This window comes from Vicugna pacos, chromosome 15 (assembly GCF_048564905.1).
Source record: "Vicugna pacos chromosome 15, VicPac4, whole genome shotgun sequence".
In the NCBI taxonomy this organism is placed as follows: Eukaryota; Metazoa; Chordata; class Mammalia; order Artiodactyla; family Camelidae; genus Vicugna; species Vicugna pacos.
In genome coordinates, this window is record NC_133001.1 from 47,209,387 (window position 1) to 47,230,317 (window position 20,931).

At 47.8% G+C, this 20,931-nt stretch overlaps 1 protein-coding gene across 1 annotated transcript in view; it reads right to left on the reverse strand.

Moving 5' to 3' along the window:
- The window catches only part of TDRD15 (tudor domain containing 15), a 443,928-nt gene that overhangs the window by 320,744 nt on the left and 102,253 nt on the right, over positions 1 to 20,931 (reverse strand). The window contains exon 5 of the transcript XR_012059170.1: positions 3,867 to 3,928. The gene's annotated coding sequence lies outside the window, so the exon portion shown is untranslated. The remainder of the gene's footprint in view (positions 1 to 3,866; positions 3,929 to 20,931) is intronic.

The following is a 20,931-nucleotide window of genomic DNA, read 5'->3' on the forward strand; positions in this document are numbered from 1 at the left end:
CTGACCTGTTAGAGAGCAAACAACCCACCTTCCCAGTCAGCCCCAGGCACTGAGGGGAGCAGCAGTGATCATGAGGACTGAAGAGAAAGCATGACACTGGGATGGAGGTGGCCAGGCTCCTGACCTGCGGAGTGACCTGCATGGAGGCATATGTGGTTGACAGGATGGCAAGTGCCAAGAGAACCCACAGCCCTCGAGCCTTTCCCTTTCTCCATTCCCAGGACTTCATCTTTCCCCTCCCTCTCTTCCTTCACACACATGCACACACACACACCACACACACTTTCACACCTTTCAAAGTTCTGCTCCACCCTTTCCCTGTTAGAACCTACTTCCAGGATTCATTGGGAGGTTAACTTAAAAAAAAAATTTTAAGTAAGATCCTTTGGGGACAGCCCTTCCTTCATTCATCTGACTATGTAGTCATGAAGGCATGCTTGTAAGTGCATCCTGTTTGCTAAGCAACTTTCTGGGACAAAGCAGAGGCCAGCTGAGTATCTCCAGTCCAGCGCCAAGCCCCACATTGATGCCAGCCGAGCCAGACAGAGGAACTGGAAATGTTGCTCCTCTCACTTATGACTGGTCAAATTCTTGGTTGCCAAGCAACAGGTGGTGCTAGTACAATAATAAATAAACATACTTCATAATAATCTTCTGAATTTCGTCATTAAATCATTAAAAAAAATTCTTCCTTGGAGAACTGTAGAATCAGGAGGATGCATACAGTTGCCACGCTGCAGTTGTGTCCTGACTGAATGTGGTGTTCCTGCCTGGTTAGGGACATGTTTTTATCCATATGCTTCTCCTGCCCAGAAGTTTTCCATTGAGATCGTCAGGATCTATACCAGTATTATTTCAGGTGGCATGCACTGGTTACCGAAGACATTAAGATTTCATAGAGCCAGTCAATCCACACAAGTACTTTGATTCAGAATTTTGGCTCTGATCTGATAACAAAATCTTCCTAAAACTCATCTGAGCCTCCTTCAAGACAGACATGGTGTGCTAAATTGAGCAACAGTGTAAACAGAATCGCCAGAGAATTAAAAGGACAAATCAGTGTAATGTCCGTTAAAAAGAAGTTTAAAATGTGACCTTTATGAAGGAAGTGGTTAGTGCCATAGACTAGCATTCCGGTGGGAGGGGTTTCAGAGTATTCACATTCACTTACCATAGGAATGGAAAAAGCATTTTATGATCAGACCAATCTACCCGAATCCTAGCCTAGTCACTTAAAGCCAACAAATTGAACCTCACCTTAATCCATTAATTCAAAAGAGAAAATTATCCTGGAAGCAATCACACCCAGCTATTGTAAGATTAAATGAGCTAAGTAATGAATCGTGCAAATTCCAGTCCTGGCTCATAATAGGTGCTTAATAAGTACCCCCTCCACTGCCTTGCCTTCCACGGATCAGAAATGTCATTGGGCTCATTACAGTTACAGTAGCTCTGACTGCTTAAACAGCCGGGTGCTGCACTAAAAGAGAGCTCTAGTTCAGCCTCCTCACAAATGCAAACTGACTGTTCCCATTAGCACACATTAGCAATGCTCCTGGCACTAACAGTGAAAGATTCACACACTACATTTTTACAAACTCTTTAAAAGACTCTCTTCTCTCTCAATCAGTAATGGCTACTCTGACTTGAAGCCCCTCCCCTCACTCACTCTTCTCTTTCTCACTGCCCCTGCTTGTCCACTGTCTCTTTTATTCCGTGTCCACCTTCAGCCCTTACCCTGGACACACTGACCTCCCCTTCCCCTTCTCCTGCTAAATTTAGAGGCTGAGCTGTCTCCCTGGTGTGAGAGGTTGGAGAACTGTGGCAGCGGGCTACAGAGCTGGTCTCGAGTTGGCTGTCGGCAGTGAGGGAAGGACAAATGTCAGGAGGATCCGCTACCCGCTGCCCTCCCTTAGCCCCAGCATTCACTCCTCTGCAGCCTCTCTTGACAGGCAGGGTAAAAGGAGGAGGGCATGGAGGGCCTTTGAAGTCTGGCTGCCTGTCACCGGAGCTCAAAGAGACCAAGGGCTTGTCAGAGCACAAGTCACTGGGGCTCTCTCCCTTTCCCAATTAATTCAGTTGGCTCCGGAAGGAACAGGACTGTGATATGCCCAGAACGGAGTCGAAAGCACAGCTCACTGGTGCAATGCTGAAGCATCTAAAATCTTTTCTAAGCACCCAATTCCAGCCATGTTTGAAGAACTTTATTCACTCTTCCGTGGGTAGTAGCCCCCAGAGTGTTAACTCAGAGGTGGGAATCCAAAGATTCTTTCCTTTGATCCCTCTCTTGGCCTCACATGTTGGCCAATGTCAAGAATCCTGTCACCAGAATTTCCTATCTTTATTTGGGCTTCATTTCTTCCCATGCTCCACGTCTGCCTGAAAACCAGCTCCACTCATTTGTAAGAACTGATAACTCTCTGGCCATTTTGAGAGCATGTTTGGAAAAGGATAAGCACAAATCCTCTGAAAGTGGGCGCCAGGGAGCATTGGGGGAGTGGCTGAAAGAGAGAGACAAGAGACCCCAAAGACAAATGCCTCAGCTCACCAGGTAGCCCATTCGTCCCCCTATAGCACTGTTTTGATTCTAAAGTTTTAATTGAACTAATGTTTATTAACTCTCTGCTGTGTGCCCAGCCTTGCACAGGTGCATTCACTCATGTTCTGTCTTATAATCCCCTCCCCAAGGAGAAGCTAGCTAGAATAACACACACTTACTCACTGCCCACTCCTGGATATGTCCAGGCTGCTTTCAAAGGACACATGGAGGAGCAGAGAGTAGAAGGGATTGGAAATAATCTTATCCACAGGGCTGGAATGGCATCAGGTCAGCACCCAGAAATGGAGCCAAGAGACTGGAAAGGAGAGTGCTGAAGGACAAAACTAGGGTTTACTTCAGAAGTTTTGAAGACTATGATTGAAAGGACTTACTGAGGTCAAGCATCATTGGGGAAAACTTGATGTGCCTTTTCACAAAGACAGTTCTTGGGTTAGGACAGCACCGTGCTGGGCAGTATACACGGTACTAGATTAGAACTCAGAAGTCCAGAGCTCTGGAGCCAGCCCTGTCCCCAGTCAGCTAGATGGTTCTGAATAAGTCACATGACCTCACAGAGCATTAGTTTGTAGAGCTGTGTGCAAAAGTCATCTGGTCCACCTCACAGGGTTAGTGTGAGAACCAAGGCCGCTGCTGGACAGGGAAGTGTTTTGTAACCGGTAATGCGGGAGTTTCCGTCATGCAGCCGGTATCAACACTGACAACAGAAGAAGGCACAGAAGATGTGGGAAGACAAGTGATCCCCTAAGTTATATGCTGAGACACAAAGTGAGCTTGAGGTACCAAGTGTAGCTTTGATGGCTGTAATGTGATGCTTCCCATTTCATGGGAAATGCCTGGATGTGGGACCACCTGACCACATCCCTGGGTCAGGTGACTCTCACTGTGTGTCACTTTGTTACAATTAAACCCAGAAGTGGTACTAGGGTGAGGAGAATGTGTCTATCCAGTGTGCTGTGTCCAGCTCTTACAGAGAAATGCAATATATACTGGAGAGTATAAATGCCTATTAAATGCTGGGATGGCCAGGTGTTCCATCATTATGTCTTATCATAACACATTTCGACATTCTGTGCCCTTAAATCTGAGCATTCCTTCTCATTCAATGACTACATTCACTAACTTGACCTCAGATGAACTGTGCAGAGACGTTATTCTAAGAAAATTAAACACAGAGATATGAAACGATTGAGTTGAGTGTCTGTTGTGGGATATTGTGGGCCCTCCCCCAGGTCCAGACTCTCTGACCACTCTAGAACTGACACCTTTGCCAGTAACGGTGACTGTGTACATACCGGAAATGACTGACCTTTATCAGCACTTCCACAACGTGTCCGAGTACCAAGAAAATGAAGAAATTGGGGATCCTCCCTAGGGGGAAAAAAACTGCATTCAGCTTATGTCACTCTGTTATAAATTACAAGCAGTTTCAGCAGCAAAGTAATTCTCTTCAGCCCAAAGATTCACTGCTAGCTGAGGACCACATGATAAAGAGGATCTTTAAGTGCATCTGAAGCTCAGTCGTCCACACCTGGCCTGGCTGGTGCTATGGGGAGACTGGGTGCCACATCCCCTAACACAGGATTACCTCCAGCAAACAGCCAGGCTCTGGACTGTTACATGCGAAGAAGTGAATGAGTAACTCTGGCTCTCCACCTGGCAGTGTGGCCTCGTCACCCGAGCTTTCTGCACCATATTTTATTCACAGCCCAGTGTTAACTAGCTTGTGAAAGCCACCATCAGCGAAGAAGCAGCTCTTACAGGGGACAGTCATTCATCAGTTCAGCAAATGGCTACCAACCACTGGCGAGCTTCAGGAGCGGTGGCAGGCCACGGGTTAAAGGGAGAGGCGAGCACAACCTCCCCAGCGTGTTACCCCAGACACACACATATAACAGGTCTGATACCAGGAAAACAAGGGACGAGGGAAGAGTGCCTTGAGGTGACTGCCGGCAGAGGACACTGGGACACTGGCCGCAGGCCTGGCCTGGTGCCGACACTCTCTGGCGGGTCGGCTGGGGAGGAGACGGCTCTCCTCTCCCAGGGAAGCCGCTGTTAGGACTGCAGGGCTCGGGATCGGCGCCCGCCAGGACTGGTGGACGCGCCACCTGACTTTATGTCCTCATGCAGGGCGATGGAAATGAACGTTTAAAGGTGTGGGGTCATAAAACTGTGGGATATGGGGAACATCAGCCCTCGAGGCCCAGCGGCGACATACTGCACCATCATATTCACACGTTTATGGTTCCCCAACGGCTTTTGACTCGTTTACAGAAATGCCACGCCTGAAAACTGGCATCGTGCCCTTCCCCCTGGAAGTTTAAAAGTCACAGAGAGCAGTTCTTCCGACCGTAGAACCAGGTAAAGCAAAGGCACAGGCACTGCCCCTGGGCCTGGGTGAGCCCCGCAGCCAGCCCTGCTCATCCCGCCTGTGCCCGTGGCTCCACACATGTGAGCGTCTCACTGCGGTGGTTAAGAAAATACTTTCAGATATAGATGCACAAGCTGTACCTCAGTGTTTTCTTCTAGATTTATATGTTAAAACACTAATCTAGCTACATTGCTTTGTATGCTTTAATACAGACACATACATGCACGGGTCTACACACAGACATGCACTTTTCTTCCCAAAACACGGGTGCATGCTACATTTATTTCCACAGATACATTAAAATAAAGCTTTAGATTCATCCTAACTTCTCCCATGCTCCCTGTATCATTACATCCCTGGCATTTTGATAGGATTTTCTGAGAATGAAAAGCCTCTATCCACTTTAGCACTCCCAGGGCCATGGTTTTACCAGGAATATCAGTGATACGCACGGTTCCAGCAGCAGCGGCCACAGGACCTGCTCTGGGCACAGAACCCAGAGACCTGAGTCAAAAGGACACCAGCTGAGTCTGAATTTGGACCAAACTGACCAAAGTAAAAAAAAAATTTCAGAGGCACAGGCTGAAGTTGAGAACTTCATTTCCAGGAGACATCCCTTCCTCTCTGGAGCAATTGGGCTGAAAACCCAGCTCCTGAATTCTCTCGAAGTGTGAGGGACCAGTGCTGGAGCCCTTGTAGAACACAGGATAACCAAACCAGAGGGAGAAGGTGGGCCCTGTGTGTCTCTGGGTGAAGGAATCAAGAAGGCCCAAAGGCAGGGATAAGAGGGCATGAAGAGTGTTACAGACTACCTGTTTGTGTCCCTCCAAAATCGTTACATTGAAAACCTCATATTCAATTTGATGGTATTCCAAGATGAGGCTTTGGCAGGTATGCAGGTCAAGACAGTAGAGACCACTTGACGGGACTGGTGTCATCAGAAGAGACACAAGATAGCTAGCCCTGTCTCCTTCCACCACAGGAGGGCACATCAAGACAACTGAACTCTGCAAACCACGAAGAGGGTCCTCGCCAGGAACTCAATTGGCTGGCACCTTGATCTTAGACGTCCAGCCTCCAGAACTGTGAGAAATAAATTTCTGCTGTTTAAGCCATCCAGTCTACAGTGTTTCGTTATGATAGCCCGAGCTAAGATGAAAAGGGAAGGCCCAAGTTGCTTGCCCAAAAATCCTGCTCAGGGGACTGTGAAGACCGATGGCTGCTAATTTCAAGCTGACTGGTGGAGAGAGAGGAAACCCCTCTGAAGCTGGTTCTTTGTCCTTTGTTTAACTCAGCCGAGGTTGACTGGGACTGCTAGGTATTCAGATTCATGCCCGGCTCTCTGGGGAAGATATCTGAATTCCAGAACCCTGCACTCCAGCAGGCCAGGCATCCTGACTACAGTACTAAAGAAGAACATGGAGAGATGTTGAAGCTCTTAAATGCATGATCTGGGTTGAAACTTGAGACCGTCTTCAGAATGCCAGTTCCAGCCTGCACGCACACTGCTCTGAACCGTGTGGACTTCTCACAGTAAAATCATTTCAGCAGAATAAAAATGAGTGCAATTTCCCTCTGCTCTTGTGTTCTCTGTCCTTTCTCATCAGGAAGCCACAATCCATAGCTGACTGCAGAAAAGAGTACAAGACCACAGCATCGCCAGCAGCTGTGGTGAGTTCTGGACAGAGCCAGCCTTCTCCTTAAAGGTTGCAAATTTCCTAAATCATATAAGACTCTGCTGTAATAGTAGTAGTAGTCATGATGATGATGATGATGATTATGGTGATGATGATGATGATGATGATGATGATGATGATGATGATGATGATGATGATGATAAATCACTAGCCCTGGCCAAAGATTCTTGAGGACAGACACTGGATCTTTTTCTCCTCTGTATCCTTGACAGAGCCTGAACCTAAAATACTGTTCAACAGGTTATCTAAATGCATCAAGTGCTAAATGTCAGAATTCCTAATTTTCCCATCTTCCAGGGTCACCAATGTCTTTTCTACTGAAGTAAAAATAACCCAGTTCCTCCTCTGTGACTGCAGAAAGATCTTGTCTCTTAGCAGGTCCTCTCTCCTAATAGTGCTCTGAAGCCCAGGAAAGGCGGGCAGCCAAGTACCCCAGGGGCCGCTCCTTACCGTTCGGTCCATGGATGCTCTGAGCCCCTTCCTGCTGATGTTGGTCTCTGGGCCCCCCCACCGTGCCTCCTACTCTGCTCCCCTGACATGTGGGTACCCTCTTTCCTGGCATTCTCCACACCAAGGCTGACACTCAGCTGTAGAATTTCAGAACTCAGTGCAGTCTGAGGATGTGCCAGTGCTGAAAAGGAAAGCCTCAAAGTCCATTTCAGAACCCACAGCTTCGAGTGCCCATCAAGGCTGCAATTTCATGGCGGAGGGCAGATCGTTCTTTAGGGAACCCAGAGCCTCACCCGCACGTCACACATACACCCACACACTCTGCTGGGTACTGGGGACATTCCCAGACGGCAGGTCACTGGAGTTCTCTCCTCACTCTTCAAATCCGGAGTCCCACATCCTGCTTTCCTCGGCAGCTTACACCGAGCCCTTGCCCTGACCACAGCGACGGCACAGCCTGTCCATCCGTAGGCAGAGCAGCGGTAGGGCCTCCTTTGTCACCCTCTCCTGCCCAGGTTAGGCTCAGGCCTTGCTTTCTGCATAAGCAAAGAGCTCACTAGAAAAGGTTCCCAGGCCAAAGAACACTGTTCCTTCAAAGACATTCTGCAGCCACTCCTAGATGACAGATTAGTTGACTCTGTGTGACTTTCTGGCAGCACAACTGTCTGGGATCTGCCCTGCAAAGAGGGAAGGAAAAACGCTGAAGGGCCTGCAGCACAGGTGGCGGGGCCACCCACCAAGCATCGCAGGCCCTGGCCTCAGCGAGGGAGTGGCCTTTGCCACCCATCACCCTTCAGCGTCCCTTGCCTTCTCTCTGCCCCACTGTGTGGAGAGGCCCGAGGAGGAGGGCTGTCAGAGCAGACAGGGACAGGCGGCAGGAAGGCAGCAGCAAACTCTTTCTACCACTGACATCTTAATAATCACCAAGTTTTCGAAGAAACTTCCAACCACAGGGAAACTTCCAGACAAAATTGACTTCCAGTGAAATGCATTTACCTCTCAGCTTTTCTCCACATGTACTTGATGACGGCGTCGCGAGTCTCCTGCTTCGGGTTGAAACCTTGTCAGTTTGTAAGAGCAAAGCAGGATGGAAGTGAGTTAGCGCTGAGGAAAAAACGTCAGTCGGGACGCTGAAGCCCCAGAACCCGCTAGGAAGGTGCGGGGCCCCCAGTCTGCGCCGGCACTGCCCACGATGGCCCCACTGACCTCTCAGAATGGCCGAAGCAAGGCTTCTCTGCAGCCAGAGGCGGTAGGCTGCACACAGGGCAGTGAGCAGGCAGATGGCAGCCCTGACCCCATGAACTAGGCCCACTCCACTCTGTGGCCCCCACAGGAAGGAGTATCCTTGGTAGGGGCCCCATCATCTACCTCCTTCAGGGAAAGGTCAGAAGACATTTACACCCTCAAGTCTCCCCCATGGGGGACCGGCTTTCTCAGGCTGAGTGCCCACTGGCAGCCACAAGAAGATGAGAGAGAACCCCTCTTTCCCACCCTGAAACTCAACTTCACTGAAGCCTTCCTCTCCCCAGTGTCCGAACTCTTGTCTTCCACACAAAATACTGACCATTTTTCAAAGCTCCGCTCACACCTTTCCTCAGCCAAAATATTATCCTTGATTCTTCCAGCCAACAAAAACTTCTCCCTTCCCTGAACTGAATCCTGTCACTCAGATTCAGCCTCAGATTCTGGGCGTGGGGGGTCCTTTGGCTTCACCTCAACAGCATTACTGAGCACGGGGTTGCTATACACACAAGGTAGGATGTGTGATCCAGACCCACAAAGGGCAGAAAGACGCAGAATGTCATTCCCTTTGTTTGTCTTAGAGAGACTTCCCCACATAGGGAAAAATGCCCGCCTGCCAAGGCAAAAACCCAAAGCCTTGCCCCCACCCTGCTGATGGAGGCTGGTGGCCTGTCAGCACTGGTTGACAACCTTGCTTCCTGACCTGCTCTTGTTCTTAAAGTTCACAGCTTTCCCGGCAGCCACAGGGGACAGGACCATGGTATTTGTCAAGGAAATCACATCTATACCAAGAGGCTGAAAGAAGACTGAGCAAAATGTGCCACCATGTGGTACCGGAGGCTCCAGAATGACAACTGTCAACACTGAAGTGGCCCTACCCTGTCACAGGAACTCAGAGGAGGGCCTGGGAGTCACTGTGGGGCAAGAGGTCGGGCAGGGGGTGGAGGTGCTGAGGAGACGGAGATCTGAGCGGGGCCTGTACCTTTAGGAGTAATGGAGAATATGGAGCCACACAGGAAAAGGCACTAGTCCTGGGAATCACGAAACCTGCGTTCTACACACAGCTGGGATATGATACACTGAGGATCTCCAGCAAGTCAGTAAACGTATCAGAGCCTCTGTTTTCTCAATTTTATTGTTAAATGAGGTAACAGCTGGACACTCATGAGCCTTAACATATGATGAGAAAAGAGACTGCCCAGACGGGGGGTTAGGAGTAGGGGTGCTATGATCAACCTGGAGACCATGAGCCAGACCCAGAAAACATCACGGAGGAGGAAACGTCAGGTATGATCTTGTCTTAGAAGGTGAAAGAGGAAGGAGGGGATCAGGCAGACAACTGCAAAGGTGGGAGCAGAGGAAGTCATCTTCTGGGCTGGCTGCATGGGGCTGGATCTGGGGAGAGACATGGAGGTTGGAATATGCACTTGGGGTTTTTCACATGAAAAGATAGTCCCACCTGGGGGAAGAGAGTAGTAACTGAGGTGGGGTATGAGTGTAGAAAAGCAAGGAGGACCTGGGAGATCACTGCACAGTATTGATGCTGGATGGAGCAACTGTGCACGTCTTCTCAACTCTGTTCAGTGAACTTCGTGTTGAAAAGGAGTTTAAAATCGGGGCAGGGAAGGGGGGCAGTATACACACCACAAAAAACTGCAAACTAATTGGGGCTTGTTTTCCAAGAGCTGGGTGTTAAACATTTACCACTGACCAGGGGCATCCAATTTTAAGAAAGGAGAAAAACAAGGCCAGTAAAAGCAAGCATAAAACAGCTTCAAAGATGTCTGAGCAGAACCAGAAGGGAACAGTACCCTGAATCCAAGGAAGGAGACAGGGCCCAGAGGAAAGGATCTTCGTAAGTATTGAGCCAGGCCAGCTGAGCCACCCACACTCTGGCTCTGTGCTCTGTGAGCTGGCTGGCTCCGTGTCGGAGAGGGAAGTGGCCTTGGCATGGGCTTCTGAGCCTGCAAAACCCGGTCAGGCATCACCCATGGCCCTGGCCTCCCCATGCTAGTGACAGCTCAGACTTTTTCCTGACATTTCCTCTATACCCTTGGCTCTTTAGGAAAATGAAGGCATAATCAGCAAGTTGTTTTCACATCCGAATCCTCCTCTAACAGACAACGTTTAACCACAGATGACGGAAAAACTTTATCCTTCCCGAAATGCAGACATGAGAGCAACGTGAAGGAATTAATGGGCTCATTTCTTAGCCAGATCGCACTCAGACCTCTGCCTCATGCACTCACCATCCCAGACTCGTGACTCCCTTGGTTCTGGGTGCTTCTCGACTATTCCCAGACTGCGGGGCTCATTCTCTGCAGAATGCTGGCAGACAGCAGTTACATTATGTATCTGCTCAGCGCTCAGGTAAGAAACCATTATGTTCACGGATCATTATTGACATCCTGACATTTGTCACCTTCTTTCATAGCAGTTAAATCTTGCTTTATCTGTAAATGTCACCATGTCATTTATTCATGAAAGGGGTCACATTCCCGAAATAGCATGCTTCAGTTTAAAAGGGGAGCTTGCCTTTCTTCACAGTAGGTAATCCTCAAACAAACTTTACTGCTGATAAGTGCTTTTTTATTGGAGTTTCTTGGCCTTAAATGACATCCTCAAATGTAGAATGCCGTCTCTGTTTGTGGAAATAAAATCTGAATGTTGAACAAGACAGAAGATTGTTGAGATTAGGGAAAAAATGAAGGTTTTCTGTTGCTACCATATGTGAGTTGGATATAAACAGATTTGAATCTACTGAGAGTAAGTCATGATTTTAATAAGATTGTTAGGCTTTTGGAAACACGCCTGTGGCCTTTTTGAATCATTTATGCCTCAGAGACCTCAATGAGATCAGGGGCTTTTTAACCTTCCTAGGGGGACCCCTTAGCTGGGGACACAGGAGGGGGTAGCTCAGCAACACGTGATGCGCTCATTCCTCCTTCCCTCAGATTCCAAGGACACTGGTTGGAGAAGTGATTAACTCATCTCCGGAACTTGCGTCGGCAGGAAGAAATGTCTCTTTCCTTTACAAAGCTTGTTCAAAGTTCGCTTTAAATTAGGGTAACTGTATAATTTATTGTCCAAACCCAGACACTTTTTTGAGAGGGAGAAGAGGCACTAAAAATAATTAATAGGTATTAATTGATCTACAACAACCCATGAACCCATATAAAACAGGGCATATGGCCAGCCAAACTTTAAGGTTTTTTCAACTGCCTCATTGAAGAGGTTTACATCCAACAGCTGCTAATTAACTATTACCCAGGAAAAGCTTTTCTCTCCATGCGGAGGGTCCTGCCTCCGATTCATTTCTTCGAACCCAGTGGTTCTAAAAGTGTGGCCCACAAATGGAAATGGCCTGAAGAGGTTGTTCAAAATTCAGGTGCCTGGTCTCTACTTTAGAGCTACTAAATCAGTCTCTGAGGATGCAGATCATGCACTTGCATTTTAACACCACCACCCAAGTACTGGAGGTGTAACACACACTGAAATTTGAGAGCCAGCTGCTCTTATCCAAACCTTTTGTTCTGCCTAGCTACCTCTGTGTTCTGGTCGCACAGTGGTAATAGGAAGTGGGTGGGTAAATTCTACTCCTTTTGCCTAGAAAAGTAACTTGCAGATGGGGTGTGAGCTGAAAATAGATTCTCCATTGTGCGCAAATATGGAGGCTGCGGCACTCCCCGCAAAATGCCATTAAACATCAGTCTACGCCCCTGCTCAGTCGTGTGTGCAGCCATCTCACACCCACTAGGTGCAAGCAACACGTACAAATACAGTCTCGGAGTATCTGGGAGATAAGAAAATGGAGATTTTGATGACATCAAGGTCATCAAAAAAGGTGATTGAATGCAATTAAAACTGCTCACCATTAGAAGAGGAAGGGGCCGGGGAAGATTTCCCCAGGCACTAATGAGATCCTTTTGAGTGTGACACAGACTGCAGCAACAAGTGCCACAGACCACAGCGGATCCTGGGTTCCTGTTTATAAGCCCAAGCCAGGGTCATGGTCATGCGGCCGTCACTGCCTCAGATAACGTCCTCATTAGTTCACCACAGTGATTACTGCCGTGGGGACAGTAGAATGCCTTCACCCTGCTGATGCCCCTGACAGGCAGCCAGGTGAGTGGCTGGCAAATCAAGGCAGCAAGGCAGACAGAGAATAAGAGCACGGACTATTTCTGTGGTACTTCCATTCGCATTTCTCATAGTTCCTCCCTCAGTTCAGTCGCAGGTGGGGCAGAGCCCAAAGCCCACACATGACCCACAGCCGCTGGTCAGCCTCTACCTCTGTTCCCCTCTGCCTCCGGGAGGAGCCCTTGGCAACAGGCCCTACAGAGAACACGTGTGAGGGCAGCATCTGCCCTCATGCAGGTGTTAAGGCCTCGGACCCTCAGACAGCTGAGACCCTCCCAGCACAACTGGTCATGGGGGTTGGCTATTCTGCTGCGCTCCAGCCTAGGCAGCAGCCATTGTTGACCAATGGCGAGAGTCCAAGGAAGAAACTGCCACAGTCCCAGGAGATGTTGATTAAGTGCCTACTGTGAGTCCACCTTAAAATTAGTGAAATCTCAGGACATTTCCATTTATAATTCTGCACCCCATCAACTGAGGTCCTTTGTCTGACCTTCAAACGTCTCTGCCCTCAAGCTTCCATTCTCATTTAACTGAACAAATTCACCCACAAGTGCTCCCCATCTACCCAGAGACTAGCATTTCACTGAATCTGACGGTAAGGAGAGAAAGTTCTAGTTAAAGTCCAAGACCAGTTTCAAAGAATAATAGGCCAGATATTCTCAACACCCCAGAAATCTCCCTGGGCACTGAGCTGGGTACTGAGCAGGAGGGGAGCCGGGACACAGTTCCCAATCTCACAGAGGATTCAGATAAGCTGAGAAGACAGAAGAGAGGCCCGTGGGGCCAAGAGGAGAATGAATCTATGCCACTCAGGCCGTCTGACACAGGTATCAGCTCCAGGCCTTTCAAGGACGATGTGGGTTATTTGGAGAAATTTCCTTACCTTCCTGAGCCTCAGTTTCCTAAGAGATGGAGACAATAATGATCTGTCAGATTCACTGTAAAATTACGTGTAAAGATGTATGTCAAGCTCTTCACACAAGGACACCCAGTAGGGATACACATTAATACCCTTCCTTCTTGAATAAAAGTTAAATGTAAATGTGGTCATCTGCTCCCAGTTGGGAGTAGGATTTTACTAACTGCAAACTGTCTCGTCCGCTGACTTGTTCTGTGCCCGTGAGAAAGTAGATTAACCTGCAAATGCCTCAGGTTCCTCATCTGTGGACAGTAATTGCTGCCCCTCCAGCCACCCAGCTCCAGTTATCATAGGAAAAAAAAAAGCACATGGCACGTTTCAGAATGTCTGGGAGCTGGCTGGGAGACAGTTTGCAGAGAGGTTCAGGGTGGGGTTCTATTATGACCACTGGGATTGAAAAGACAGCTCTATTTTCTACTGTCTTTCTGTTAAATTGAACTTCAGCCCTGGAAATTAATATCCCCACTGCGTTTTAGTGAGGTGGCTCTATTTTGACAAGCGCCGCAGAATCAAGCCCTGATCTGTTATGCTGTGACCTTTTGCTGGGCTCTGCATCAGGGAATCATAATTCAGGGCCAGACTCAGCTTTGGAAACCTCCATAGGCTTTTTATGACATGAGTGCTATTGAATATTCTATAAAATCTCCTTGGAAAACTGGCCCACATTTCTTTATAATCTCCCCAGACTGTTTCTGAAGTCCCTGTATAGATTTTTTACTCTAAAAATCCATAGTGTTTCTTAATAAGGATCTGGGCCTCTCGTAAGGGATTGTGGAGAGGATAAGGCTGGATTGGGTCCCCAGGGGAGGCCGAGGTGGGGCAACAGAAGCTATTCTGTTACTGCAAAGCCCCTGGATGAGGATTCTGAGCTGAGGAGCCTGTCAGCAGGATATGGTCATTTCCAGCAGATGGAGATGAAGGAAGGAATTGAGAAGTTGAGCCGTATCTACCCCCTCACTCCATCAGATTCCAAGTTCTAACTTTGAGAAGGAGAGGTCAGTATATAGGACTCAAAGCCCGTATGCCACCTTCTCAGATTCCCTCAACCGTCTCCTTCTCTCGGCTGAGCCCCACCTACGCCAAGCTGTCCCCTCACTTCTGCACCTGTACGAAATACAGCATCACAGGGCATGGGCTCTGGCTTTCTGAACACCTGCTAGAAGCTAGATGACACGACCGAAAAGTGGTCACTTCCTCTGGATGCAACCTTGACCAAAGAGAAATAAAAATGGCAGGAATTTGGACAGATAAATACCATCTTTTCTCCTCAATGTGAACTGCTTTAAAGTGTGTTTTTTCCCGAGAAGTCCAGTGAGCCACGGGAACATGCCTGGTGAGGATCTAATGTGTCTCCGTGATGCTTACCACAAGCCTCCGGCCAGCACAGCAACACACAGCACGGCTTTATGTTTCATCTTGCCTTGCCTCACTTCCCCCTTCTGCCTGTACTCCCATCACCTTCGGCTTGCACCTCCCAAACAAAGCGTTAGCACTTTAATTCTTGCCGTGGGCACTGTTTTCACAAGCACCTGGCCAAAGAACGTGTGACTTCAAACTTCAAATTTTTACAATTTTAAGACTCTTTCATAGACTATAGTTCATCTGACATTTATAACAAGTCTCCAAAGCAGAGAAGGTAGACGGCATTTCCATTAACAAACATTTAACATACAGGGATGCCAAGCTCCTAACAAGTCTGGGCCCTTTCCCGCAGCACCATTATAACTAAACCAACAGCTGTCCCAGGCAGCTATTCAGTGCCACATGTCCTCAAGACCAGTCACACAGTACAGAGAGATCATCCTTTACCAAATGGCATACGCACCCCACCACCAAAGAGACAGGAAGACACTGAGCCAGACAAAGAAACAAAGCAAAAAGACTTTTTAAAAAGAAACCTGAGGAGTTCAAATAAAACTGTGGGAGTTATGACCATTTTAAGTGACGAATAAATTCAGAAGAAAGAAACATGATAAAAAAGAGCACCCTTTGCGTTAAGTTTTATCCACCAAAGTGGGGGAAAACATAAGGAAGTTCTCTGAGTAACGCCATGGCATCCAAGGACTCTAGGGTTTTCCGAAGGCCAGAGGCGGTATCTGGCTCTGGAGCCAATTACTTGCCAAATGCTAAGTCCTCAAATATCACCTATGCCTCCTTACCTCTTCGATTTAGAAATGCCCCAGAAAGCCAAGGGCTGGGGCTGAGAAGGGCCCCAGGTTCTCCTCTTACTGGGAAGAAGGCCTTGGGCTCGTCAAAGGCTCTTGATACCTTAGAAATACTCAGAAAGTACACACTTTTTTTTTTTTTTTACAGTCTGTTGGAAATCTCAGTCTGGCTCACTGTGTGACTGGTTCCAACTTCAGCACAACCTCTCCTCCTTAATCTTCCTTCTTCAAAAGGCTGTGCTCCTCCCTGACCTACTGCCCGGGGGCTCAGCCCTGCATGCTTCCTGAGCCGTCTGCTGCTAAGCCCTCAGCCAAGCTTGTCACATCAGGATCTCCACGGCAGGCCCCTTGGAGACGCCGGTGGCCACAACCCAGAACACCCTGAACTCCCCTTGTTCGTCCCTTTGACAGATACAGTGATTAGAAGAAAAGTGAAATAAACAAAGGTAAGCAGAAGGAGCAAAAGAAAGGACAGATGAAACTTCTACAACTTTTACTGACAAGCACATGTTGCCTCCACCAAGTGGCAGGCACGCTTAGATGCATTGTCTTTTGCTGACTCAGTGTGTTTCTAAAAAAATCCACTCCACTTGGAACACAGATGGAAACCCAGAGACATTAAAAGGGCCTCTGGATCTAAAAACAGCCATCACAGCCATCAAAAGTCCATGCACTCACTGGACTCTGAAAAGGAGGTAGTACCACCTTCATGGAATTCCCTGTAGACTAAAAATTGTTTAAAAATAAAGACGCCTAAGGCAGTTTTCCTGATCCCAGGGTTAAAGAGGGCAGTGACAAAAAGTATCACTAAAAGGAACAGCATTTAGAAATGAGAGCCAACAAGGACAGTTTAGGATAGAAGCTGACTGGTACAGATTCTTATCCAAATGTTGCTGCATTACACCCCTCGTTGAAAACTGGTACTCCTAAAGATCAAGAGAATGTAGAGTTACGGAGGGACCAGGCGACTTCACAGCTTCATTCTATAGATAGGAAAACTGAGACTCAAGGAGGCTGAAAAACTAGGGACAGAGCCAAAGCGTTCTCATTCAAAGCCCACCATGTCCCCTTCTCCGAGATGAGCCACCCAAGCTGAAATGGTGACTGCCGCTTTAAAGAGAACAGGCAAGGGGCAATCTATCTCTTACAAAGAGTTTCAGAAAGCACGCGTATCTAACCAAGGAGACTTCTGAGATCGGCGAACACTTTTGTAGGGCAGCTCCTTCCCGAAGGACACAAGAAAAGCAGGGGTCCTGCTGCCTGTGGGAAAGGAGGGCAGAAATCCAGCTGTGCACAAGGCAGGTAGCAGCCCCAGCGCTGCGAGTTAATGCAGCCAGCAGCAGCAGATCTGTCTGCCTAAGATCTGGCCTCCAATCTCTGGAGATCTAAGGAACTAAAAATCGCGTATGGCCAGAGGCAGGGAAATCACCCAGCAAGCCTTGGGCACGCTACCGGATTTGGGCAGCTTCTCTGCTGAATTTTAATGAAGTAATTAAAAGCTAGATAATAGAGATGGGCCTCTGCAGAGCAACACTCACGGACCTAACCTCTTTGATATGTTCCCGCATCAGGAAGCAACTCCATCACTAGACGGCTTCATTAACATTCTGGCTAGCTCTCTGGCTCTTAAAGTGATCTATGCCAAAGTTTGTTAGTCTTTTAAATTACCTGCTGAAGTCCCCTGGAAAAAAAAAAAAAAGAATACATTCTGGGAAAAGAATGATGTCATAGAGGGTGCTAGAAGAGGCAGACCCATTGAGTTTACTTATATTTTCTTTTCAAAAACTAGTCTGGGTTGTAAAGAACAATTATGGGACACTGATGGGGCACATGGACTATGGCCTGGCAGCCCAGAAGAGCAACAAGCCTGTCTTCTCCAGGGACGCCTCTCTAGTACTGACCACGTGGCAGATTCCTTGACCACTAAACAACACAGCTGTTAACTCCTTGATCCAGAATAAAGATAAAGAAGCCAAATGCTTGGGCCCTATATGGCCCACAGAGCTTCTTTCAGAGAAAACTAATCTACCCCAGAGGTATACCTTTGTCACCCAGGGTGAAGGAACAGACAGAAGCTGGAACTCCTTTGGCTCACCTGGTGTGTTCTCCCTTCTCTCCTTTGCCTTCCTGTTCCTCAAGGCCCATTTGAAACCTCACCTCCCTGAGAGTCCCCTCCTGTATAATCCTAGAAGCTTAAGAGTTGGGAAGGACTATTCTCACATCTACATGGAATCAGGTTGGTGGGGCCAGCTGAGAGCCAGCCTTTGCTGAGTTAAAATATTCACAGAGGTGCCTGGTTTTTTTTTGTTTTGTTTTGTTTTGCTTTGGGGGAGAGATCAGGAGAGAGCTCAGAGAAAGGAGGGCGGAGGGCATTAAATTACATAGTCAAGAGTTGTTTCTGGAAGGGAAAATGCTATCGACTGAATGTTTGTGTCCTCTCAAAATTCAAATGTTGAAACCCTAATTTCCAATTTGATAGTGTGTGCAGGTAGGGCCTTTGAGAGGGAATTAGGTCATGCAGGTGGAACCCCTGATGGGATTAGTGCCCTTAGAAGAAGACACAGGAGAGAGCTTGCTTGCTCTGTCTCTCTGCTCTTGGCCATGTGGGGACATCAAGAAGACAGCCATCTGCAAACAAGGAAGAGAGTTCTCACCAAAACCCAGCCATGTTCGCACCCTGATCTCAGACTTTCCAGGCTCCGGAACTGTGGGAAATAAATTCCTGTTGTTTAAGCTACCTTGTTTGCAATATTCCACCACAGCAGCCAGGACTGACTGAGGCAGAAAATGATACATTAAGTGTATTCTCTAGCAACCTTTGGAGAACAAAATCTGCCCACACTCTTCAAAGCCTCAGAGCATTTCTAAAATTTCTCTTGCAGCTGGCCTTGTCCTGGGTAGGCTAGGTCTGCTCTTCTCATGGCCTTTTCTCTGATTTGCATCTTGGAAGCTCCTACAGAAAGCCTTGTTTTCAGAGATAAAGCCCTCCCTAGCCTGGCTGTGTTTCAACTCATTCCAATAATATCTAACATATATTATCAACTCTACTCTGAAGAGGGCTCCAAGTTGGGTATTCGGAGCAGAAAGGGGACAAACCATGCCCAACCTGTGCTTTCTATGGTCTCCTCCAGGACAAAAGATAATTGAGCATTCTGGTTCAGAAAAGTATGTCTTTCTTCAAGGGGCTTACATCAATATGGAGCCATCAGAGTCTCCTGCTGATCCTTTCTTTACTAGAGAACCCACATGTCATTGCATTAGTCAGCTACTGCTTCAAAACAATGTGCAAGACAAACACTCCCCAAATCTCACTGGCTTATAACAACAAACACTCATTTTTCTCCCTCATAGGTCTACAGATAACTGGGCTCTGCTAGGTTTGGATCTGGACTAAAGATAGAGTTCAGGTACATTCCATGTATCTTATCATGGATTAGAGCTATCCAAAGCATGTTATTCCTTGGCAGAGAGCAGAAATACAAGAGATCAAGCCAAACAACCCAACCACACTCATAGAGTCTGCTCACACCATATATACTAGTATCCCATTGGTTGGGATGTACACCAAAGTCACAGGACAAAACTCATGAAGGCATCATTCTATTATAGAGAAGGAGAAAACAGTTAAGTTCAACAATCCACCTGCCAGTCAGTAATAACTAATCTACTGTTTGAGACAACTTCTTAAACCTCAGATGCCCCTGACAGAGAAGAGCCTCTGAGGCCCATGAGACAGAATCAATTGGCCAATCAGTCACACTTCCCTTCCATTGTGGCCTAGCACAACAATGGCCCATTGTAACCAGGAAGCAGCTGTAGACACAAAGGGAAGCATCCTTCATTGTGTTTCCCTGGCTTTGTTCCAGGCCTCAGTAGAATACAAACCAGAATCTCAGGCAGCCTTGGCACTAGGCAAAGGTGAATCATCTCTGTAGCAAGTCTGGCTACCAGAGAGAATAGAGTAATAGGGTCAAACATCATAAGGCCAGACTTCCCTGTCCAGCTCCACCACTATCCTCAGAGGCTGGGGTGTCCTGGCCCTCAGGAGCAGCTGTGGCCATCCAGTTGTCATGATCAAACCCTCGTAATAATAACTGCCATTTTCAGAGGGGTTTACTGTTTGCCAGGCACTATATGAAATCCTCTATTTTGATTTACTCTTCTGAAAACCCTATGAGATGGGCATTAATAACCCCAATTTACAGATATGGTTCAAAAAGGTAAGATCATTTTCTCAAGGCTACACAGCACAAGGCCTGACAGATAGCAGAAGGATAAAGATAACTTAGACAGAGCCATGGGCCTGGACCCCCCGCTCTTCTGTTAAACAACATCCAGGTGGTTAATTCCAATTCTAGGGTCTCCATTCTACCATCCTTAAGTTCCCACCATGAAAACTGTAAGAGGGCTATGGTGAATTGGGGAAGGGCTTTGTGCAGAACTCTGTGTCCCTAGGAGAATAGATACAGGAGTCTTTGGCCTATGACTTCAAATCTTACCTTATCTCTCACAGTGTATCTTTCAGAACAGCATGTCTGAGCTATGAGAAAGCTCAGTTCAAGAGAGAAAAGCCTGGATCATAGGAGGAGAAATGCTTCCTTGGATTTGACTGTGAGGTCCCTCGACCTTAGTGACTCAGTGTGGCTTGCCCAGACTCCTTCCCACCAAGGCATTCTACAGCAGGCTAGGAAGAAGGCTCCCCAACCTCGGCTGGTTGACTTGCAACAGTGCCTCTGGTCCACGTGACTAATGCAGCAGGAGTTGCCTCACTCACACTGCCATTGAGGGAGAAATGCACTGCCATTTTCCCCATTTCTACCAGACAGAGCTCCCCAGCCAGACTGTCCCTGCCCCTCAGAGCTTGGGGAGCCAACTCCTGTCATAATAGGGGACTTAGAAGAGGAAGGGGTTTGAATGGCTAAGCCAAAGAGAGCCCTGACCTTCTCTGAGGGTCCTATTGGATTATTCAGATGGAGGCCCTATATCCATCACATTCAGAATCCCTGTGTTCCCTTGGTGACAACCTCTAAGGGTACCTGGAACAACAAAGCAATCGTGAAGCCATGTTCTCTGCCCTCGGATATTAATCCTGTTGACACCACATTTTTAACCAAGGATGGGGAATGGGGCTCATTGTGGATGAAGGTGAGATGACAAAGTCTCCCTGAGAAAAACTCAGAAGGTCCTCAGTAGACAGGGAGAACAAAAAGGTGAGCCAGACCCCAGGCAAGGTCAGGCCTGTGTCAGAGAGTGGCTCCCCCTTCTAAGTTCATTCCATATTCTGTGCACCATCTCAGAGGACGGTCATCTGTGAGAGGAAGGAGAGCTATGGGCCCTGCAAGGAGGGGTCTCCTCGGCAAAGGGCTGCAACCACAGCTGCCCAGCACCCA